At 37.8% G+C, this 23,701-nt stretch overlaps 1 protein-coding gene across 1 annotated transcript in view; it reads left to right on the top strand.

The window, feature by feature from the left end:
• The window catches only part of spopla (speckle type BTB/POZ protein like a), a 76,929-nt gene that overhangs the window by 23,444 nt on the left and 29,784 nt on the right, over positions 1 to 23,701 (top strand). The window contains exon 2 of the mRNA XM_042336129.1: positions 15,744 to 15,869. The gene's annotated coding sequence lies outside the window, so the exon portion shown is untranslated. The remainder of the gene's footprint in view (positions 1 to 15,743; positions 15,870 to 23,701) is intronic.

Here is a 23,701-nt window from a genome sequence, read left to right as displayed (position 1 = left end):
ATTTCAGTTTTTGTTTCAAATATTTTTTGAATTTCTTTTTCAAGCTAAGAGTCTCATTCTGTCGAGGCTTGAAGGGGTATGATGAAAGGTCAGGGCAGTGGGTTTGAAAATACAGTTTGCTCTGAGAGCACATGGAGATGTGATGGGCCAAATGGCCTCCTTCTGCTTGTGTTTATGATAATAAAAGCTATTCTTATTCAACCACTGTTTTTGAAATAGAGCATTAATAAACTTACCTTTTTTGGTAATTGCCTTAAATTTATACACTTTTTTTCTGTTACCGTTTGTTTTTGGTTATCAGCAGATCTCAGAAGGCCTTTCTGTTACATTTATAACAACAACAATTTGCACTTATATAGCCCCCCCCCCCACACACACACACACCAGGATAACGTCTCAGAGCGTTTATGATTATCTATCTACACTAATCGGGATCTGCCCCTCTGCTGATAAGCAAACTGCATATTATTGGATATTACACAAAATACAAGTTGGCTTCAATGCAAAATTTAAATTGTTCACCAGGACTTATTTTGCCACGAATATATCACCCTTTTTTCCCCTTTCTCTTGCTACATTCTCTCTTTCTCTGACTGTTTTCTCTTACTCTGCTTTTAATTCCTTCGTTCTTGGAGTTTCTCTCTCTTTCTATCTCTGACTATCTGCCCATCTCAATAAAACAAAATGCCCCTTTAAATTCTCACTTTTGTATGAGGTTGCTAAGAACCTGCTTTACTAGAGCAGCTTAAATAAAATGAGTCATAATAACTTCTTTTATTTCCCAGTGTTTCACAGCTGGGTGTTTACATCCAGATCATTTTTGGATGCAGGTAAGTGGACATATGAATAGTTGACACTTGGATGAGTGGCATTCTTCTTAAAAGTGTTTGGTAGCTGTGGGAACTAAATCTGGACCCCCAATTTCAAAAATGAAACCAACAAAAAAAAATGAAACTAATGATCATGCTTTATGTTTAAAATAATTTGGGGGTAAAGATAGTGAGCATTGTAATAACTATTGGAACAATTCCAGAATCCAAATATGTTTACACTCTACAGTGAAATAGTTGCACTGGTAAGATTCCTCTGCAATCCTCTATTTGCAGAGATATCTTCCTATTCATCCGTCTGCTTCCTTCACTTAGCGAACACTGGTCTGCTTTGTGTGCCCTGCCTATCTGCCTTGCCATTGACGGAGAAGCTTTCAGCCATTCTACTCCCGTTCTCTGGAACTCCATCCTCTTAAGCTCCCACCCCCAACTTCGGTGCCAGCCAGTAGTGTCAAGGGCTTTGAGACATTCTTCCCCTATGAGAAGCAGTATATAAATGTATATTGTCTAAATATACATTTGGCATTGCAAAACATTATGAAAAATCTGTAGCTTTTACTATAGGAAATTACAGTGAATTGTTGCGAATTAAATATAGGGGTTGGAAGAAAGAGTACTGTGTCCAGTTCTGGTTGCTGCAGTACAAAAAGGATATTGGGGGAAATCGAAAAGACGAGGAGAGCAACTGAAATGATTGACAGAAGGGAGTGCCTGGACTATGAGGAGCGACTAAATAAATTGGGAATGTTCACGCTGGAAAAGAGAAGATTGAGAGGTGGCATGATTGCTGTCTTCAAGATTCTACAGGGGCTAAACAATATAGATCATTACGGGTTGTTTCAACTTGTCCAGAATAGTAAAACCAGAGGACACGGCCTACGATTGAAAGGGGGTAAATTCAGAACAAATCTATGCAAATACTATTTCTGTGAGCGAATGGTGAACCTGTGGAACAGGCTCCCTAGGGAGACGGGTGAATCAGGAAGTGTTGATTCTTCCAAACACAGATTAGACAGTTTGTTTTAGGAAATAACATTATGGGATATAGTACATAGGTAATTCGGGACATATGTGCATGCGACTGCCAGGAAGGTGGAAGACGAACGAGAGGGACCTTGGCCTTTTTTCGTCTAGAATTTCTTATGTTCTTATCAATGGAAAACTTCAGATATATGCCAGAAGGAATACTCTTAAGGTTGGTTTCATGCATATATTGGGATAGAGTAGAGAGACATTTGCTTTACCTGTGCCTGTACTTTAGTTGACCTGGAGTTGACGAAGGTAGCATTGGGTTAACAAAAGTATTTTATTTCCTACCATCACTTTGGTTAGCAAAGCACAACATTGAATCCAACAACAACTTGCATTTATATAGTGCACTTCACGCGGGGTAGTGTCCGGAGCGCTTATCTGAACATCCAACATCTGAACTATAAATCACCACAATATGATACATTGCCAACAGTGTTCAGCTAATGCATAAGTCTCACTGTGGTGCTTAAATCATTTTTTCTATTTTTTTTATTATACTGCATATTCTGCATAACACCGATGAGTGAGTGGAATTACGGTCAGTGGGCTTGGCTGTTTTTTTAAATCGGCTGTGGGTGCCTGACCTCGGTGATGTCCTCCTATTCTAGGTTCAGCTGGTTACTATTTTTTAATTTTTATTCCAGCCTTGTGATACGACATCAAGTGTTGCATTGTGTCTAGCCTTTTAAAAAAAAGGTTCAACCATTACATAATTTGGAAAATATTTGATTTACCGCAGAGCATGGAGGACACACAGTCCTAGGAAATAAATGCTAATGGTCTGTGAATTCAGATTTGGACATTTTGTCAGAATTTTGGGCTGATGTGCTGATAAGCAGCACAGCTTGTAAATTGTATGCAAATGCCAGGTGATAGATAAATTACATTGTTGTGAGAGCTCCACAGTTTTGCTTTTGTGATCTCTTGACTGAGGGGGTATTGCTGAGGCCTCTCCTTTGTGAAAAAGGAATGATTCCCAGTATCAGGTCATCTTAAGACAACTGTTCTCAGGAAATATGTTTTCCTTTGAGGGATGAAGAGGCATGATGAATTGTAATACTTACATACTTAAAGCTGCTGTGGATTTTGACTGCTTCTATATTAAAGTTGGCAATTGTAGTTTTAACAAATGTTGGTTACATAAGTTGCTCCATTTAAAAAGTAGTTTATTAATAAACTTTGAGCCGTTTTAGCATGATGAGGCGTTGTATCAAAAGCAATATTTAATATAAATCCATTGTAATGTGTGGTTGAATCCTATGCTTAAACAGGATTATGTATAGTGATAAATGTGGGTTCACTAAGTTTGAAGCGAAATGGATTGTGTTCACAAAGCAGCAAGTTGTTGGTTTTGTTGTCCTGTCTGTGACCAGTCTTTAGCTCTTATTTGCTGGTGATAGTTGCTTGCAGCATGCATATAAGAAGTCAAGAAAGTTGGTATTTTTGCTAATTCCGTATAAGGAAGTGAAATAGTTGAATGAACAATGCAGTCCATGGTATAAATTTAACTTCCAATGAACAACTAGTTTGTACATATTTAGTGGATTGTCGATCTTGTCGATCATTTTGCTCGAGGGCATCTTCTCCCTTTAAAATGCATAGATTTTGATGAATTCAATAAATGATCTTTTGTTAACATTGGATTTTTGTTTTGGTTCTTGTGAGACTGAGATTTTCAGCCATTCTGCCCCCGCTCTCTAGAATTCCACCCCAGAGTCCCATAGACTTGCTCCCTCCACTCGTTCAAGGTCCGTATCAAGAAGTACCTCTTTGACCTTGCTTTCTCATCCCATCCCATTTGCCTCCCATCCTTAGCTCACTTGCCCAACTGACAATTTTGAGCACTTTGACATGTCTTCCCAAGGTGAATGGCTGTGTATAAATGTAAATTGTAATATATTTTCAATTATTGGTAATGCATATGTACTAAAGTCTTGGCCATTTGTTTTCAATATATGGCCATCCTGGCTGACTTACAAGCACTATGTTGCTGTTGATTTTGTAGTCCTATTATGACGATCCTTGCATTTGATTGTAGCAATTTATCACATCGTTGAGACGTCTCAAAGCACTTCACAAGAATTTTACGATGAAGGACCATCAAAGTTAGAAATAATTTAGTTTGAAAAATAAATAAATGAGTCAAATGAGTTATGAAATGTTGCAAATTTCACCCGGTTCACCCGAAATGTCGTTTCACTTTCATACTTTGTGTTAGTTAATGATTTTCTTTTCACGCTTATGAATTTAAATTATTAATGCACAGAGTTAGGAAACTGAAAAGACTAATCACATTTATTACAAGGTACTGCTTTCTAAAGTGCCTTTATATTTTCAACCATTATGTTATGTTATCCCATTTTTAGTGCAGGGTGATCTCATCTAAAGGAAGGAAAGTGTTAACTGGAAAACACGCAGCTCAGTTAGATACCCTTTTGTTCCTCCCTGTGGTGTAATTGAAGTGGTTTATGGAGCACTTATGTTGCTGTGACTTAAATAAAGTGGGTGAATTGTTTTTAGAACCATGCATGCGTTAATCTCTGCCCACACATGCTGCTTTATTGGTTCAAGTAGAAACATTTAAAGAATTATTTGCCCAGTTTTAAACAGTAAGTGGGACGAAAACACAAATGGTTCATAAACTGCATCAGATATATTCTAAAGAGAAACTAAGGTTTGAAACCAGCGGGAGGCAGGTGGGTTTAGATCAGCTAACTGCATGTTATATTGAGTGCCGAAGTTTTCCGGTGAAATCAAGACTTATTCACCTGTCAACTTTTGGACCTTTCCAACAAAATCGGTTTCATTTGTTTTTACCAAATTGCGGTAACTTGCTGCACTAAATTAGGAATGAGATGCCTCTAGTTGATTTAAAATCTCATCAAAAAGCATTATCTGACATATTTTAACGTTGTCTTTGGGATTCCTTCTGTATTTCTGCCATCAGTATTTCAGCCTTTTATTGCTGCTTTTCAGTGTTTAATGATAGTTATAATCTACTGCTGTCTATAGTTGCAAGTAGAGATTGTAGACTGAGGTGTGACAAGAAACTCAGATAGCTCATTCAAGGTGTCATTGCTGCGAAGACTACTCTATTTTCATATTTTTGCATGGCATATGAAATATTAAATATTTACTGTAAGAAATTTGGTGTGTAAAGATAGCATGTGAAAACATGGGGTATGTATTATACTCAGGTTTTTGAGGCATGAGAAATAATTTGCCCGAACGTGTTGGCCTGATTATTTGAGTTTAGAGCAACCACTTAATGCTCCACATGAGCTGTCTCTCTAGTAGTGAGTGCCTACCATCTTAAAAATCCCTTGTGCAAAGCACTATACAACTAGAGTACTAAGTGGAAGAGTAAGCAGAGTTTTTCAATGAGCATATTTAATCTGTTTTGCCTTGCTATTTTAAACGTGTAGGTCTAAATTAAAATAAAACTTGCTGGGTCGTTATACTTAATGTGCCACTGCAGTTCATGTCCCATTGATGCACTAAGTTTCAGGCTTCTTGAGTTCAATCCCAGTTACATTTTGATAACGTGTATCTTCAGCTGAGAAGTACAGCACTCTGAACCACTTTAATTGAACTGTAGTCCAAAAAGAACTGCACAATGATATCCAATATCTTGCACTTAACAATCCTCATCTATTTACACTTGCTGTCTGGAATTTACACCTGAAATTTCAGATTACTTTGCCAAAATATACGCGTGTTTACACATGTCTTTACTGATGGCTGAGTCTCAGCATGCCTGGGCGTTGCCAGAGTGCAAACCTGAACTGAATGGGTGTAAGCGAGCGATGTAGCTCTACTCTGTGTAGAGCAAGTTCTGATGCTAGACTGATACAAATGAGATAGATGTTTTGTTTGCTTCCAGATCATATTCTACTTAAGTCAGTGGCACCAAGCTTGTTTATATTTTTCTTCATTTTCAATATGTTCACTCGTGTGTGTATATATAGGATGAGGTATCACTGGATCAGGGCCTTTTGGAAATTACCTCATTCATCCCATTATGAAATCTCTTTCTTACCACTTAATTGCATTAACTGCAGTCATACCTTATAATTACTTTTCAAAATATCTGGTTGGATGGAATCTCAAAGGCGAAAAGTTGTAATGTTTACCCTGTGAGACAGATAATACTGTAGTGAGTCCAGAAGATTGTGGATAAGTAAAATGCGTTGCTGAAAATCTAGCAGTATAACTGTTGAATAGCTGCATGTTGGAAAATGTATGTGGATATGCCCAAGTTGATGTTGCAGAAATGGGTCCTTATACAACTGGCTTACAATTCCATGACTATATGCCAGACAAGTAAATGTCTACAAGAAGGCTAAGGTTAAAAACTAAGCCTGTGTACAAACCAAAGGAAAAATGCATATTCCATCAATAGCCTGAATTATCAGGGTATTAAATTATTTCCTCTCTTCTCCCCCTTCCTGTGCACTTCCTGCTACTCCTTAAGGAAGCTTGAATCCCAATAGTTTTTGGTCCATCAGAAGACCTTTGTGTTTTCACCACCTTGTGACAGATCCTCTGTTTGGAATCTAAACAAAGAAACCCACTCATCAATTGATAACAGTGACTGGTCCAGGCTAGATAGCCTTACTCATCTCTGTACTACACTTGTTTCACTGTATGCAATTCTTCCATTTTTCTCCAATCTCCTGAGTGCTACAGAAGCTGAGAGCCAATCATGGGAAGGTACAACCTCCTTATTACCTTTAACTGTGGCTCTCAGACCTACATTTGATTAACATTGCTGGTCCGATTTCCCTGCCTTGAAGCTGGATTTCTCATCACAGATGTCATACTTTGCATGTCACCTGGTTCCCACAAGCTGATTGACGGCCTGGCTGAAGACTGTGCCTGACTGCTATATCGGAAATTTGGTATTACACAATAATTACTTTGTTGGTAGCTCACAGATTTCCTTCTATTGCACCTGTGAACTACCAACAAAGTACGCTGTTTGGCTTTGCAGGATGCCAGGAATAGGACATTTCAGTTATTAATAATAATTCTTGGATTTGATATAGCGTTATCACGATATTGAGAAGTCTCAGCGCTTCACAGAATGTACTGTAAAGTGAATCTGTTGTATATTTTGTGGGTGAAACATGGCAGACAATTGCGAACAGCAGTGTCCCACAAATAGTCATGGATTGAGTGACCAAATTATTATTATTTATTCTTTTGAAGGGATTATTCCCCCCGGAAAAGTGATCCGCCAATCGACTAACAACTCGGTTCCTACTAATTGCTAGGTAAACAGAGGCGCGTGGAGTAAGGAAACTTGCCTCAGAATTCACTTCATCTCGTGGAGTTGGTGAGGAACCTCAGTGGCTTGTTGGTCTTTAACAACAACAACAAACTTACATTTGTATAGAGGACGTCCCAAGATGCTGGACGATGTTTTGGACCTGAGCTGGGGTCTGGATCGAGGAGGGTGGAGGGCAGCAGGGGGAAAGAGGGTGACTGAAGGCACGGTCGGAGAGGAGAGTCTTGAGAAGGATCTTGAAGGAGGCAAGGGAGGGGCAAGGTGGAGGGACTGTGGGATGGAGTTCCAGAGGCTGGGGGCAAAGCGGCAGAAGGCCCACCTGCCAATGGTGGGTGGGTGAGCTGGGGTGATGTAGGCTGGAGCCTGCCAAGAGTGGGACCGGGCAGGTTGGTAGGGAATTAGGTCGCAGAGGCAGGGGGGAGCAAGTCCATGGAAGGTTTGAAGATGGGGACAAGGATCTTGAACTGTATCCTCTATATGATGGGAAGCCAGTGAAATCGGGCAAGGATGGGGGTGATAGGATCACGGAGCCTGGTGCGGGAGAGGACACGGGCTGCAGCCTATGGAGGGAGGAGTTGGGGAGGCCGACAAGCAGAGAGTTTGTGAAGTCGAGCTTGGATGTTATGAAGGTGTGTATGTATGTTTAAATATATATTTAAACACTATATCTGTGATAACTCCTACTGAGCTCATCCTCACTTTCAAAAGGTTCCATTGCCTTATCCCACCCTATTTCTGTGACCTGATCTCCCAACCACTCCTTCCATTCAGCAAACACTTTCCTGCTTCATGTCCCCCACCTGATTCCGCCTCCCCCCCCCCCCCCCTCCTTTCAGTGGGTAAGCTTACCTGAGGGAAGGTATTGTGTTAAGATATTAAATGTTATTTTGACAAAATGCAATTGCTATAGCAATCTAAACAATGCTTTACATCAAAGGATCCAAAGGTATTGATCAATGCTATACTTTTATAGGGATTAAGCTGAAAGTTAGTTGAGGTGTCTTTCAATTCTTGCAGGCAAAACTCCTCTTGGATTATTTGTGGGTCATTTTGCACTCTGTAGTTGCACATTAATGGAAGCTGCTGAAAGGGTTTCTGTAGGACGGATTTGTTGGTCTGCAGTCTCCACCAGTTTTTAACCATTCCAAGTATTGTAGTTCGATCTCTGCAACTTATGCTGGCAAGTTTGGTAAGTTAGCATTGACAATTGGAGCATCCTTCTACTTTCTACAGCATCCTTCCTCTTTCTTTTCTTGCAGCACCTTGGGACGTCCGCCTGTCGTGAAAGGCACTATACTAATGTAATTTTATTATTTTGTATTTGTCATTCTCCTGTACTGTGTATGTAGAATGTTGAGAATGAAAAAATAAGGTAGGTTACCTACAGGATAACATTCTTCAAAGCAGACAACCTCACCACACTGAACTTCCTTCTCTTTTGTTCTCGTGCCTACTGAGCAGTACATACAATTCACCAATTCATTCATCTTAGAATGACCTAAGAAATAGAACGCATCATCATATCATCATCGTCAGTGCTCATCATAATCCATAATGTATTTGATTTAACAGTGGCCGCAAACCAACTTATAACCATAATTATAACAGTTTAATGGCATCTTGGTTTCTCGTGGTTTCTGAGTTGATGGTAGCTGCATCATGAGATTGCTGCCTTGTAATCATGCCAGGATATTTTTTTCTCTGCAAATGTGCGCAAGAGTATTCTAGAATGAGTGAGTGCTGTGAATATGTTGCAAGGAAGCAAGCAACCCACTTGAGGGTTCAAGATGTCTATTCAGTGATTTTTTTTTAACAATATTGCAAATGTCTTCCAAATCCCAAGTGTGTAGTAGCCTGTGTGTGCTCCCAAGCAATTCTCTTTTATGGATACAAACTGTTCAAATTATTTTGCTGAGCTTTACTTTTGGAGATGACCGTGTGAAAATTTGTCTTCAGTTACCATGGTAATTATGGCTGCAGGATTGTTATGCTTCTCCCAAGTTTAGAAAGATTTGGGGATCAGGCTAGGTTAGAACTTTAGAACATGAATCATGGTGCAGGTCAGTGTGAGTTGAGTGAGGGAAAATGTTTTTTAAATATAGTAATTTAAATTTATCAGGAAAGTTCACAAAGAAATATCCAATTCCAGGGGTGTTGCACAATCTGGAAAATCTTGATTTCATACAAGTGCAGTGAGGTCATAATATCATCTTGTGGTTACAATGATACTGATCGTGATTCTTTTAGTGTCATAATTGTTAGAGATTAACAGCAAGGGAAAAAATGGGATTAGCAGCCCAACCTCTAGTCATTAAAAAGGAAGTGAACAAATTCCCTACTTTCAACTTCCAAGTTTTCTTTCCTTAAATACTAAAGTATTCAGGTGATAACGGGCATTGTGACTCATTTCTGATAGTCATATTTGCTGAATGCCTGTCACTTTGATTGCATTCTGCATTTATCAAATATTTACATTTGCAAGGGAAAGGTTTATGTATCGCAAAGTTTGCTCTGAGCACTATGAGTATTTGTATTATGCCACATGTGCGGATTGAACTAAAAAGATTTTGTAGACTTGTTGAATTTTTTCAATCATATTTGTACAAGCCACATCATAAAAAAAGATTTTGGCTTTAAAATTGTTTACATATGCCATTGTTGGAACAAGAAATCAGCTGCAACCAAAACTCCGATAATACTAAAAGGCTTTCACTAATGAGACTTTAAAGTTAAGAAATTTGTATAAAGGTGCATTCGGAAAAAGTTGAAACTCTGAAAACAACTTGCATTAGTACACCACCTTTCATGTAGAAGAATGTTTCAGATGCTTCAAAAGAATCAGAGTGGAAGCCCAAGCAGTGTGGAAGATAAGGGATAGCATAGCAAGAAGGTGACTGAAGTCACAGTCAGAGAGAGGTGTTTTAAGAAGTGTTTTTTTTAAAAAGGGAGTGAGGTTGTGAGGTGGAGTGATTTTGGAAGAGAGTTCCAGAGAGTGGTGACAAAGTACCTGAAAGCTCTCCCACCGAATTCTGGTGGAGGCGATGGGGAACATAGAACAGCCTGAGTTAGTGGAATTAAGGGAGTGGTGGTGATGAGTGGTGGTTTAGAACCTCAGGGGATCATCGAGTTAGGATGAGAGATTGCAAACTCGCTCTGATACTCTTCATTACTCACAACATTTAATAACCTTAGCACTGAAGACAGGCTCTGTAAAAGTGCACACTGGTGGAGTTGTTAAAAATTAGATCTCTACCATTATTACACACAGTGACTCACAACTGTAATAACTTGTATGTGTGCAACCAAAGTATAAATGGCAGTCATGGTACTTCTCAGGTTACTGCACCACCGTAGCTGTTTAGAATAAAGCAGTCTAGGAACAGCTGCACGTCCAACATCCTTGAGTCTGGTACTCTTTGTATCACATTTCAGTTTGTGCGTCATTACCTGGGCCAATAGAAAAGTGCAGCTGCACTTTTCCCACGGAATCCGCCACAAACAACCTCCGTAACAATCAACAACAGCAAGATTACATTTGTATAGCGCCTTTCACGTCGGAGGACATCCCAAGGCGCTGAAACCTGCTAAATGTGTATTTCTGGCCTGCGGGCCTCCCGGTTGTTTACCTGACGTCACTGTGGGCGAGCAGGCAGCGCTGGACGAACATTTGATAAATGGACTTCACTCGGAGGCCCCGCTGTTATGATTGTCTGTGTGTGTGTGAGAGTGTATGATTGTCTGTGCATGTCTCTCTTTCTGTTTGTAAGTGTCTGATGAGTATGTCTGTGTCTACCTCTCCTTTGTGGTGTTTGTGGGTGTGCCTGTGTGTGTGTGTCTCTATGTGTTTGTAAGTGTCTCCGAGTGTGCGTCTCTCCCTGAGAATGTGTGTCTCTGTGAGTGTGTGTCCCTCTCTGTGTCTGTATGTGTCTCTCTCTCTGGGTCTGTGTGCGGTACTGGGCCCTGAGAGCTCCTGTAGCCTTGTTAGTATCTCCTTTCGCACCACCCCCCAAAAAAAAAGACACACCGTTGTTTTTAAAGAAGCAATTTTTTTTGCAACAATAATATTATAATTATTATAATAATTTGTTATTTGTTTTTTTGGCTTTTATGTTTAGTTTTCATGAATATACCACTCATTTTGTGCCAGATCTTTGCACGTTTCATGAATTCTGCTTTAAATTGTACACCTCACTGAAAATATATAGGGTTAGTTTTAAGCTTTTGTTTATTGAGGGATAATATTGGCTTGTAAGGTTGACAATATCTGCACCTGCAAATGCAAAGGTAGTACCTCGCTATTGTCAGTTTCTGTATGATTTTTGTAGTTCAGAATGTTGAATGTGTTGAAAAAAGTTTAACGATGGAATTTATCTTCTGTGATTTGTAGAAAATTGGAAAACCATTGGTTTTACTGACTGATTAAAATTAGAAACTAGCAAACTTAAGTATATCCATTTTCTTTCACACTGATATCGATCAATTAAAATGAGAATAGTGCATGAGTCAGTAAATTGGCAAGCCTCGTAATGGTGCCAAACACATATCAACCATTTTTTCTTGAAGTTCATTTATTGCTGCTTTTTTTTCTCCCTCCTCTATTTGTCTTAATTAATTTGTTTATATTTATTTACAATATAGGATATCAGTGATGGAGAAGAAATGCTTTTCCCCTTTCAGTGTCCAACTCCACTATAAAAGAGCTTTTAAATTGTGTATTGCATTAAATGCATATGAAATTAACTTATTGTTGTGGTAAGTGTTTCATACCTAACTTAGAGCAATACCCCTAAAAATGTGAAAGGGATTCTGAGTATAATTTTCTAATTAAAGTAGTTGATCTCACTGGTAAGTGAAACCAACATATTTATATTGTAGAATATGCTTGTTGTTTGGTTATAAGAGTTTGGTTATATGCCTTGGGATGGAGGGTAGATTGAAACTAAATTAAGCTAAAATCTTCTGAATGGTTGGCAAACTACCAAAACGTAATGTCCTTTTCATAATTTGCAGTTATTGCTGTATGCAGTTAATGCTACGTTAATTGGAATATAATGCAATATTGAATTTACTTTTGTTGGTGGCCTCAGCATATTGTAAAGTACATGTGTGTACCTGGCACTGAAGTATTTTATCACCCTGTATCCCGTATTAGGTTCAATGGTGGCAATGCTACCATCGCTTATCAGTTAAATTTGTACCATTAAAAACAATTAGCAAGCATTTGAATGCAGTTACTACAACAAATTGCATCGTCAAGTCTGTATGTAATAAAAGCATGGATGAGGTACTTGGAGGCGTGAGAGGAGACCAGAGGCAGTGGCAGCGGCGGGCAATATTGCCGAGTTGGTGGAAGGCAGAACATGGCACAGATGTACATGATATCAAAAACATATTGTGAAACCTGTATCATGGATGATATTGTCACACGCAGTATGTGTGATGATGCCACTTAATTGCAGATTCCAGTGTGAAGCATCACCAAGTGCCCAAAGGGTAACTAGAAAAAACCCAAAGCTAAATGCATTGGTGACTTGGAAAGCAGCAAATGATTTTTATCACTTCTCCCATTCTTTTCCAACCTCCAGAAAAAATAAGGCATAGTTGTTAACATTAACTCCTGGGTCTTCAGTGTGCCACTCAATTGTACTTGATACAGCAATTTAATTGCTACATATTAATTTGTTTTTCTGGCTGTTGGACAGATTGAGTAGTTGGTCCTCATAAAAGTTAAGGATCGCAGAGAATTCACAGGCAGAAAAGTTCAAATTGTGACCTGGAAGCGATTCTATATGAGTGAGTTGTTTGTGTTTCAGTCATTTTAGTGCTTTGTATTTTGCACTGTGGAGTAAACTTGATTTTTAGCTGCCCCACGGTTCTCGGGCTCATTTTGGGTATCTTGCAGTGTAAATGCATCATAATAAAATTTACTTCAACAATAATATAGGCAACTAATTTTGAAAAGTATGTACTTTCAGAATTTAATATTAAAGAACTTTATTCAGTAGCTTTAGGTCAATGTTTTGTAAAAATGTATGGGAGCAGAATTCATTGATTAGATGAATTGACTACAAAAAGTGTATCTTATATAACTTTTCAAAAGGTCCTTAATAAGGTTGCACAATGTCAAACGCAAATTAGTCCTGCGTTTCTCACTGTTATTGTAGCCATAGAAGAGTGCTAAAGGAAAAAATAGTCAGGCTTGCAGCAACAGGTTTAACTATACTGAATCAAGTACCGTTTGTACTAGTTCTTGTTTGTTGCACTATATTTGTATTGCTATTAATAAAAGAAAAGATGACATCCTTGGCCACCAGCAGATGAACTTGCCCACAGCAGAGTCAACCAGATCGACAACAAGTATAAACCTGTATTTGACTTGCCCAGACAGAATTAAAAGCAACTGAATAGCTGAACAAGGGATTTGTTTACTGCAGGGAGTCGGTCTTGGATTTGCTAAGGTTACAACAGCTAAATATATGTACCGAAGCTAGTAGACGGTTTGCCATTCTGAAGCCCTCAAAACACGTTATGACTTTCCATCTATATTTGTGCCAATGAATAATTGATTTTATGCTAAATCTGGTTAATTTAATAAGTTGCACAATTATATTTAACAAAGCAAGAGTGGTCTCAAGAGGTATAGTACTGCAACCCTTTGTTTTCCTATACTTTCTCTACTGACTTGTACATTCAGATTGATTTATTGTAACTTTGAAATGAATGTTGGCTTTTGTTAAGTAAAAATAGACAATAGAGTTTCATGTGTGGTTATTTCTAATAGGATTAATGAATCTGAATGCAGTAATCGGGCGTATTTTGTGTCGACCTATTAAAATTCCACTTTGAAAGTGGGTGAAAGTTAAAAATTGTGGCACATTGGATCCCATTGTCTTTCAACATTTGATGTGTTTTTTTTATTATGAGTGAAATTGTTTGGAGAAAGTGACAGCTGTTACTTTACCTTAAAAGTAAAATAAGTGAGCGTGTGAGTGAATGTTTGTGCACGAGTGTGAGCGTGTGTGTGCATGTTTGTGTGAGTGAGAGAGAGATTCAGACCATTCGTGTGATTTCTGTGATGAATAGAAAAAGTGGGAAGTTATAGTGACCAGGCAAAGAAGATCGTGCCATTTCTGGTACAAAATATTTTCACCCATCAATTGAGCGAACATTTAATCTTTACCAAGTAGGCAAATTCATTGCTTTTGTTTTGAGAAGAGTGAGAAGGAACTGATGAAAAAGATATGGATTTCATACTGTTGATTATATAAAAACACAGCCATACTCGACTGTATTTAGCATATTGTGATCCTTAGAAATTTAAGGTATTTTACATTTGCCTTTTTTGGAATGTTCATTATCAGTTTAATTATTTTTCAGAGCTGCAATTCTTTGCACACAAGTATTTTGTGTGTCTCATTTTAAAATTACTGTTGTGCCAATGGGTAAACATATACAATGGTACTTGTCTAATCTGGACTGTGTACCTGTGATGGCTTTGATTCAAAGGTTGAGGACATGTCAATATTGCTAAGTTTGCTGTGGTTTTGCCGAAATGCCTCTTCTGAGGCAGTTCAGAACTACAGAATTCTTCAATCCAGTACTCAAAATTGCAGAACTACCTGAGTTATCGTCAGACACACGGGGAATAGTTCACTGAAAGGTAAAGCGCTAAGCAAAGTCAGGCTTACTGAGCGATGGTGTTAAATCATCTCGTTTCATTTATATTGTGTGGACTGAGATGAAAAGTGAAACCGCTTTAGTTTCTATGGAATATTGTGACTTGGAATTTTCCACTTGTGTGAGTTGTGTGGTGTACACTTGCTTTTAAATTAACCCATTCATCTTCAGCTACATAGCAGTATCTAATAGACGAATGGAGCTTTACAGAAAGAGACATGGATAGAAAGAAGAAACATCTGATAGTACAGATTTAAGTTCAGAGGAGGGAGATGAACGCTGGTACTGAAGTGAGGAAGAGGTGTAGAGATGACTGCAGTCTTCAGGAGAATTTCTGTCTGGTCTTTTAAAGGCAGAGTGTCAATCTTTGAAAGCGATATTCTGTACATGGATTTGCTTGGTGTCATTTTACTGGGCGGTAAAGTGAGTATGGAATATGCCATATTACATTTTAAAGAAGGGAGGTTGGAAAAGTGAGGAAGTACTGTATGTTGCACTAATAATCCAGGGCTGTAATTAGACAAATCACAATACAGGCCTGCAAGGTGCAACAAGATACATGATACCTAAATGCTCATTACATTTTGTTTTTTTAAAAAAAGCTTAATTCAAGCAGATGCAGCAGTTTTGTGCTGCTTTGTGACTGTCCTGCAATGACGATTTCCTTGGCGGCAGGTGGATATGATTCAAAGAATTGAGACTTAATGTTTGTAAGGAAGCTTGTGATTGTGTCCACCAAACTGGGTAAGAGTGTGCTAGAGTATCATTCTCTCCCAATGTATTGGAGTGTTGTTTTAAAAACTGCTGTTTACTGCTCCAAAGCTGACAAAGCCAGCTTATTATGCACATCAACTGGATTTTTAAAGTGAACATGCTTGATTTAAAACATTATTATTATTTTCTTCTTTTGTTAGGTGTGTAATTTTCTGGCAATGACACCATCCTAACTCAAGGCGCTGTCTGTACTTGAATGAAGATAACTTTCCCCAGCTGATTTGACTTCAGACCTCAAACAGCAGCCATTGTGGGGCTGACAGTAGGTAGGTACACCCTAACCCTTCAAAATCCTAACTCTGCTTTTTACAGCTTTGAAACTCGAGCAGAGATAATGGCAGTGATTTAATTTCAGAATTAATTTGGAAGAAAAGAACCGAAAGTACTATGTTCAACAGTTGATTGCATCTATTATTGCTTTACTATTGGAAGAAATTATTTCTATAGCACCTGAGGAGGAAGTTGTAAGACTAAGAACTTGGAATTCAGTGTTTATCTTTGCCATAGTATTAGTTACCTTGTCTCAGTAACTTTTATTTCACCCCGTGTCCCACAAGTACCACTTACTTTCATGAACTCTTTTCTCTCTCCCACCCGCCAAAAATAAAACTGAGAGCGAATGATAGTCAAGAGGTTCAACATGCTTTATCACTATCACATTGCTCCTCTGGCAGTTTAATTAATGCCAGTCGATCAACAAATGAATTGAACATCAGCTTATCAAAATGAAATACTCATCTCACAGACTTGATTTACAATCGTTGCTTTTCACAGTGATAGAATGGTCAGGATTGATGTGCTTTTTTAAAAAATAAAGTGCAAATTTGGAATCTATAATAATAATAATAATCCTTGTGATAAGGGCCTTATCACATCTTCAAAGTGCTTCATGGAATATACTGTAAAGTGAATTGGCTATATAATTTGTGGGTGAAACGCGGCAGCAAATTAGGCATAGCAATGTCCCACAAACAGTTGTGGATTGAGTGTCTAAATTATTAGTAGTAGCTAATTATTTGAAGGGAATATTACCCCCAGAAAAGCAATCCGTCAATCAAGCAGCAACATTTGGGTTCCCACTTACTGCCAGGCAAACAGAAGCATGTGGAAATCTATAGCTCTATAAGTCTTGTGCTCTACTGTGGGGTCCCTCTGGTACTGGGGACATAGATGCTCCTGAATTCTGATTTCAGAGGAAGCCATAAATTGTAGGTGCCGGGTTGTCATTGTACATTGGTTTGAGTGGACAGGGAGCAGGTGACTGGTATTCTGTTAACAACCAGAAGTGAATCTTCTAACCTAAAAGAGAGACCAGGTGAATTAAGGTAAAAGATGAAAACTTGATGTGTTCATTTGTATTTTGTGTGTGTGTATTTCAGTACCATTTTGCTCAGCCCCCAATTCTGATTTTTCTATCAGTCCATGATAAATTATTCAATATAACTAAATCCACTGTATTGATTTGCATTTTATGTATTGATCAATGTAGGTTTGTTTATAGCACTTTTAAGTATTCTGTTTCTTATTAAAGTCACATTTAGTTTTATGTTTGCCAAAAATAATTCTCTACTTGCAGCATTTTGTTTTGATGTATGCAAGTTGCCAAGAGTTAACGATTTTCATGAGGGAGATTAGAGTGTGTGCAGTACAGTAGCTGTATTATTATATTATGTATTGCATGGAGCGTGTTCCTTTGTGCTGTACAATCTCAGCACCTTGTGCCAAGTCTGGGAAATCCTGCATTTGAATCATTTTCCTATAAGATTTGGAATACTTCTTACATGTCTTTCATTTACTGTCTGCAGGTATGCATCATTTTGCATTTAGTTTCACGTTTGGCGGAGTTAATACTTTTAATAATAATAATAATAATCCTTGCATTTGATATAGCGCTTTTCACGTCAGGAGGACGTCCCAAAGCGCTTCACAGAACATACTGCAAAGTGAATTGACTGTATATTTGTGGGCGAACGCGGCAGCCAATTGCGCACAGCAATGTCCCACAAACAGTCGTAGATTGAAAATGACCAATTTATTATTGTTTTTGGTTTTGGAGGGATTATTATTAGGCTCTGTGTGGAGTAAGGAAACTTGCCCAAGGTTTCGCCCTCTGCCTGGACTTGAACTCAGGTCTCTCACTTGCAAAGTGAGTGCTCTAACCACTGAGCTACAGGACTCCACTTTTGATGAAATACTGAGTTGGTTCTGTGTTCATGACTAATAACCGGGGTCACTGAATAGCAGTTTACCCAGCTAGTAAAAATTTAAATTCTTGATGATTTTCTTGCATTTAAATTTTACTTTAAATATAACTTATATTTACTCCTATTCTTTCCACTCCCTCTAAATATTCTTATCTTTTTAATATCAAAGAAACTGATATCGTTATTTTGGGACAAGGTACATAGCTTCCTTGTAGGACATACATTTTTCTCTACCTGTACTTCTCGGGTTTACCAAGTTATGCAGCTTTGTATACAATAAAATCAAGGTTCATATTGGTCTTTTCGTCCCTCGTGGAGAAGTACCATGACATTTTGTACGTCTACTGCGGAACTCGAATGTTTTTCCTGCAGTCCATGACTGACTGCGTAGTGGTACCATCAAACTTAAACCAGAAGTGATTTCTCAGGCAGCTGTAATGGGGGGAGAAAGGACCAAGAATTGTTATGATTGAAAGAGATTAGAGCAGTATCTGTGTGTGAAAGTTGTTGCCGTATTTGAAGTGGATGAGGTATTGATGTTGTGGAGTAACGGGAGGTGTAATTAATGGGAGGTTGAAGTAATGGGGAGTACAGTTGAACTTTTTTTGCCTGGTAATTGGGTCTTGATGGCATGTCTGCATCAGAGGCGTTTAATTTTGAAAGAGATGTGAGATCTAGCAAAAGCTCTAAAACCGCAGAGCTTCTTACAAAAACAGTCCTGTCATTTTTATTTGTAAAAGGATGTGGTAAGCAGCCACGTGATGAACAAGAATTTAGAGCAAATGTGGGTAGGTTAGATTTGTACCTATCAAGTATTTATTAAACCTTCTTGAGAGATTGCAGTGAAATCAAGGCCTTTCGACAATTGTGTATTGGTTGTATGTTACCAGACAGAATGAAAATTAAGGCCTGGCTTTTATTAAGCAGCTTAGGAATTGAACTGTTTCAGATACTAATAATTGCATTGTGAACCATAATTGTAGTGCAACAAAGCAGCAAAAACAATTTTATATTTATACAATGCCTTTCTTATCAGGCGGACATCTAAAGTCACTTCCAACAGCAGAAGATCTAGTCATTGAAAGTTGTGCTGCTTGAAGTTTTCCATGAATGGAAACTCTTGGAAATTATTACTAATACATGAAGCCTGCTAATTACTAAGCATGGCCTACTTTATAGTTCCCTATTGATGACTGTCCAGTTTTTAGTCCCTTGAGGGTTTGTATTGTGGGTTTATGCTTCAATAATGCAATGGTGACTAAGCTTGGTAAATGGATGATGACGATTACTTCATTCTTATTTGGTTTATATTGTGACTAAACTTCTGTGTGTGACCTGGATTCTCTCCTTTCAGTAACTCTTCTATACTGTACCCTCCCCTGAGCACCCCAGTGCTATATTATGGAATAGAATATATATTCTCTGTTATATTATAGAAGCGAATGCAAATATTCCAAAGTCAAAGTTTAAAAGAAATGGAATGCACAAGAAGTAATTTGATGGGAAAGTTACATAATTGACATCCAGGCAAAAAGACTCTTGTTATCTTGCTACCTCCTGCTGGAAGAGGAAGAACCTTAGCCACCTGAGCATCAGAACCACATTGCCCATCTCCTGGATGTATTTGCAGAGTAAGTACATTCACATGGATTTGTTCAGTTTTCTCTTGGCTCAGAGTGGGATTAATGCCCTTCAGAGTTTTAGCCAACCCAAAGATCAGTTGAAACTGTTAGTCTGATTGAAGAATGTTGCTTTTAGCAGGCTAGGCTAGCATATTCTCAGAGGGCCTGCTGAATACTACATGAGTAGGAATGTAAAATAATTATAGTGAGTTATAGAAAATCCACGTTCTGGAGATATTGAATATAATGATGGTATTTTACTGAGTTTGTATGTGGACTACGTATGGAACTCTTCCTCAATTCTCTGCCTTCAGACTCCGCCACTATCAATCTCTCAGTGACCCCCCCCTCCCCCCCAGCGTGAAGAGCACTATATAAATCCAAGGACTAAGCAGAGACCTTGTTGAGCAGGTTCCCACTGTGAGCTTTATAAAGTGTATGACGGCGGCAGCAGAGTGAGCAGCAGTAGATTAAACCATAAACTATGCAGAGTGAACTGTGTGTAAGTTTGTATGCAAGAACGTAGCCTGGTATGAGGAAAAACTCAAAATCCAGAAACTTTAGGTGAGCTGAGAATTTTAAAGATCAGTTTTGTTGCAGTAAGGTGATGACAAAAAAGTTTTTCTAATTAGTTTTTCTGTGTAAATAATTTGAATTCAGTGGGATGAAGGGTGGGTTAAAGTCTTAAGATGAAGCAATCAAGGGCACAGGATAAGTTAGGCTAGCTGTATGCATAGAAATGATCCACATCAAAACCACCTGCTTTTTCTGAAAGCATCCTCTTTCAGCCTCATCTCCCTCAAGCTAAAAGTAATTGAAAGTATGAACGAAAATTAACTGGCATATTAACACTACTGACTTGGAATTGAGACATGTAGACGGTCACATCTTTGAAATAATTTCCAAATATTCTTGCACTGCTTATTTAAAATTCCTTTGAGGTAAATTACATATTTCTATTCTTTCAATCGATCATTCAAATACTTCACCACAGAGACCAAAGTGTTTGTTTTAATTCAAAGAGGTTAATTATTCATAGCTTGTTGTAAATTGCAATGTATTGTATGTAAGATGAGTTTAAGAAGTAAAGATTTAATTTACATTGAACACCTGTCATTCTAAGGACCACTATGATTTACTCTCTGTTATCATGAACACTAATTAATTTTTTACGAGGATTGGGCACCATGGGGTGTTAACGATGAGTAAATCTTGGGAATCAAAATTGCATGATATCTTTTTCATAAGTAATTAATAAACTGGTAATTCTGAGTTATCTAACCAAATCATTGCTACATGAAACTAGATTTATTATATACTTGGGTCAATATCACAGTATTATTGTTTAGTGGGGACTGATCCTCGAGGGAATTTTGTGAATCCCAGTAATGTGAATTGCTTCTCAAATTGTCAAAGGTTGCTGACCACCTTTAAAATCACGGTACTGTTGTAGGTGAAGTGCTACATTCCTGAGTACAGTTTGATTCAACAGTGAATAATGGAACTGTTATATTCATTTCTATTCAACATCATGTTGGAAAGGAGGGAAAGCTTAACTTTGAACTCACTATTGCTATTGTATGGAGTTATGGCTTCAATTCTGTGCAATTTGCCAGAGTACCGGAAAGCTATTAATATCTTAATTTTCAATATCAAAAGTTGTAATAAAAGATTTGATTTTTTTAAAAAAATAACCACTTCAAAGTCTGCTGAAGTGTCATTGTTCAAGCACTTCACTTTAGGGTAACAGAACATTTGGTATTGCTCCTAATCATGTGAGCAATGCCATCCACAACATTACACCTTTTACTCCAGGTCCATGGATAGGAGGGAGTGACTCTAGAAAGCTTTTCTATTTAGTAGCTTATTGTGCAATATATGCCTTGAACAAAAACAGAAGTCGCTGGGAACACTCAGCAGGTCAGGCAGCATCTAAGGAGAAAGAAAAGTGAGTCAACAGTGTTCCATTCTCCATAGATGCTGCCTGACCTGCTGAGTGTTCCCAGCGACTTCTGTTTTTGTTTCAGATTTCCAGCATCTGCAGTATTTTGCGTTTTGTTTATATGCCTTGAACATTTGCCTCAGCCAAAAAGTTAAGTTGTCTTCAATTTAAAAGTACCATGTTATGTGTACAGGGGCTGATTATTTTCTCATAAAAGGTTGATTTGTTCTGGATTGTTAAATTTTAAGTGATTACATCAGACGATGATTTATCCTCGATCATTATGCACCAGTGGATGGTATTGAAAGTTAGTCAGTGAAAATGACCCCAAACTTGAATGAAACACCACTGTCTTATACTATGGTTACGGTGTCTGTAACAGAGTGGTTCCACTTTTGCAAGGAACTAACTACTTTTGAGCATTGCAAGTTAATTGGTGCATCACATCTAAAAAGTGTACTCTGCAGGAACAAATCAATCATAGACTCTAGAGACTAAAAACACTTTTTTAAGAATAACAAGACATTTATTCTATCACGTAGGATTTGTTTACTTTCATTAAACTTTTCAAATTATTAATTAAAAAGCAATTGTAATGTCAGCCACTGAACGAATAGAGCACCTAAACGCTAGCCCTAGGCTGCATTACCAATTTGACACTTGCACACCATAAGAACTCAACATGAAATTACTTCCAAGTGACTGAACCACTCGGTACAACTTCAATATCATTCATAATTGAGTTTATAAGTATCTAGTATATCAGCGCTTTTGTTAAATTTTTGTTATTATGAACCAATTTGAAATTTTTTTGAACTCCAATTTTTTAAAGCATTGCGGAAACAAAATGCCACAAGGCGTACTGTTTGTCGTGGTTTTTTTTACAAAATCTTTGTGGGCCATGCAGGACTCGGGTGCAGAAAAGAAAGTAAAGAAAATCATTACAGGCCATCATTCTAAGCCTTATACGCTTGTTGTAAATCCAGCCTGTAGATTTGCAATTGTCATAAATCTTCATAAACTTTGACTGAGTTTCTGCTATATAATCAATCTTATGTCTTCAATTATAATAATAAACCTTGCAGTTGATATATTGCCCTGTCATGTTGTTGAAACTTCTCAAAGTGCTTCACAGAATATACTGTGAAGTGAATTGTATATTTTGTGGGCGAAACGCGACAGCTGATTGCGCACAAACAATCGTGGATTGAGTGTCCAAATTATTATTATTAGCCTATGCAAAACAACGTACAGTTGTTATAACTGCTTAATAAGGTCTTTCTTTGCTGTCTAACTCACATCTGAGTCCTTGCTTTCTTTAAAAATATAATACTTTATAAAAAAATATAATGGCTTGATATAAAACTACAGGATTTCTTCTCTAAAATGTGAAGAAATATACTGCCTTACACTGGAGGGCTTTCGCAATTTCGACCAACCTTTTGGATATGAATTATCTAACGTTTCCTGCATATTAGTGTTTTACATGAAGTTTTACGATAATGAATTTTTTGGCACTTCCAGATACAAATTATTTTTGAAAAAGCATCTTGTTGATTTGTTTATGATTGAATATTAGCTAGATTTTCCCTCCTCATTCCTCTCAACTTTTGGTAGCTCTGGGAATAAAGGGGAAAAATCCATCCCAATTTCACCCAAAAATTTGAATCATAAATGCTGTCTTAAGGAGTTTACTACAGAAAACAAATGAGGCAAGTTTTGCAGGCTATAGGTCGGCCCTTTTTGTGTGCTCAGAATTTTATATTTCGGATTTTAGAAAGGATAGGAACTGCAAAAATGCTGCAGATTCCTTGTAGGTGTTGGTAGGGAAGTACCTCACTGTTACAGACCTTTTACTTAGACAATAATATTAAATACTGAGGAGTGAGGTTAATATGAAATGTGAGAGTGAAGCTGAAGTCTTTTATAATTGCATTTGAATCTAAAGATGAGAATATATATTTTTTGCTTTGATGAGATTTTGATTATTCTGTGTACTGTTTTTTTTCTTCTGCAGGCCGTATCTCTCAGCCACTGGCGATTGATGTGCTCTTTGATGTTTGATAACATTCGTACAGAAAGATCAACATTATGATGTTGTAATTTCATAGAAAAATTGTTGAGATTGATTACAGGGAAATTCTGAGGCCAGTGTATTCCTTTAGTCACCAAGAAGTTGCAAGATAAGGCAAATATGGGCTAGTTTCTGGGACAAGTTCTTTGATTGATGTTACCTGGTAAGCTCTGAAAAATAAGTACTTTGCTTGTTGTATATGATTGTCATAGAGATTCTTTTTTTAATTGAAGTGGAATACATAAAGTCCAAGATG

This window comes from Callorhinchus milii, unplaced genomic scaffold (genome assembly GCF_018977255.1).
Source record: "Callorhinchus milii isolate IMCB2004 unplaced genomic scaffold, IMCB_Cmil_1.0 Scaffold6, whole genome shotgun sequence".
In the NCBI taxonomy this organism is placed as follows: domain Eukaryota; kingdom Metazoa; phylum Chordata; class Chondrichthyes; order Chimaeriformes; family Callorhinchidae; genus Callorhinchus; species Callorhinchus milii.
The sequence above is the reverse complement of the archived record's forward strand: the minus strand, read 5'-3'. Positions and strand labels throughout refer to the sequence as shown.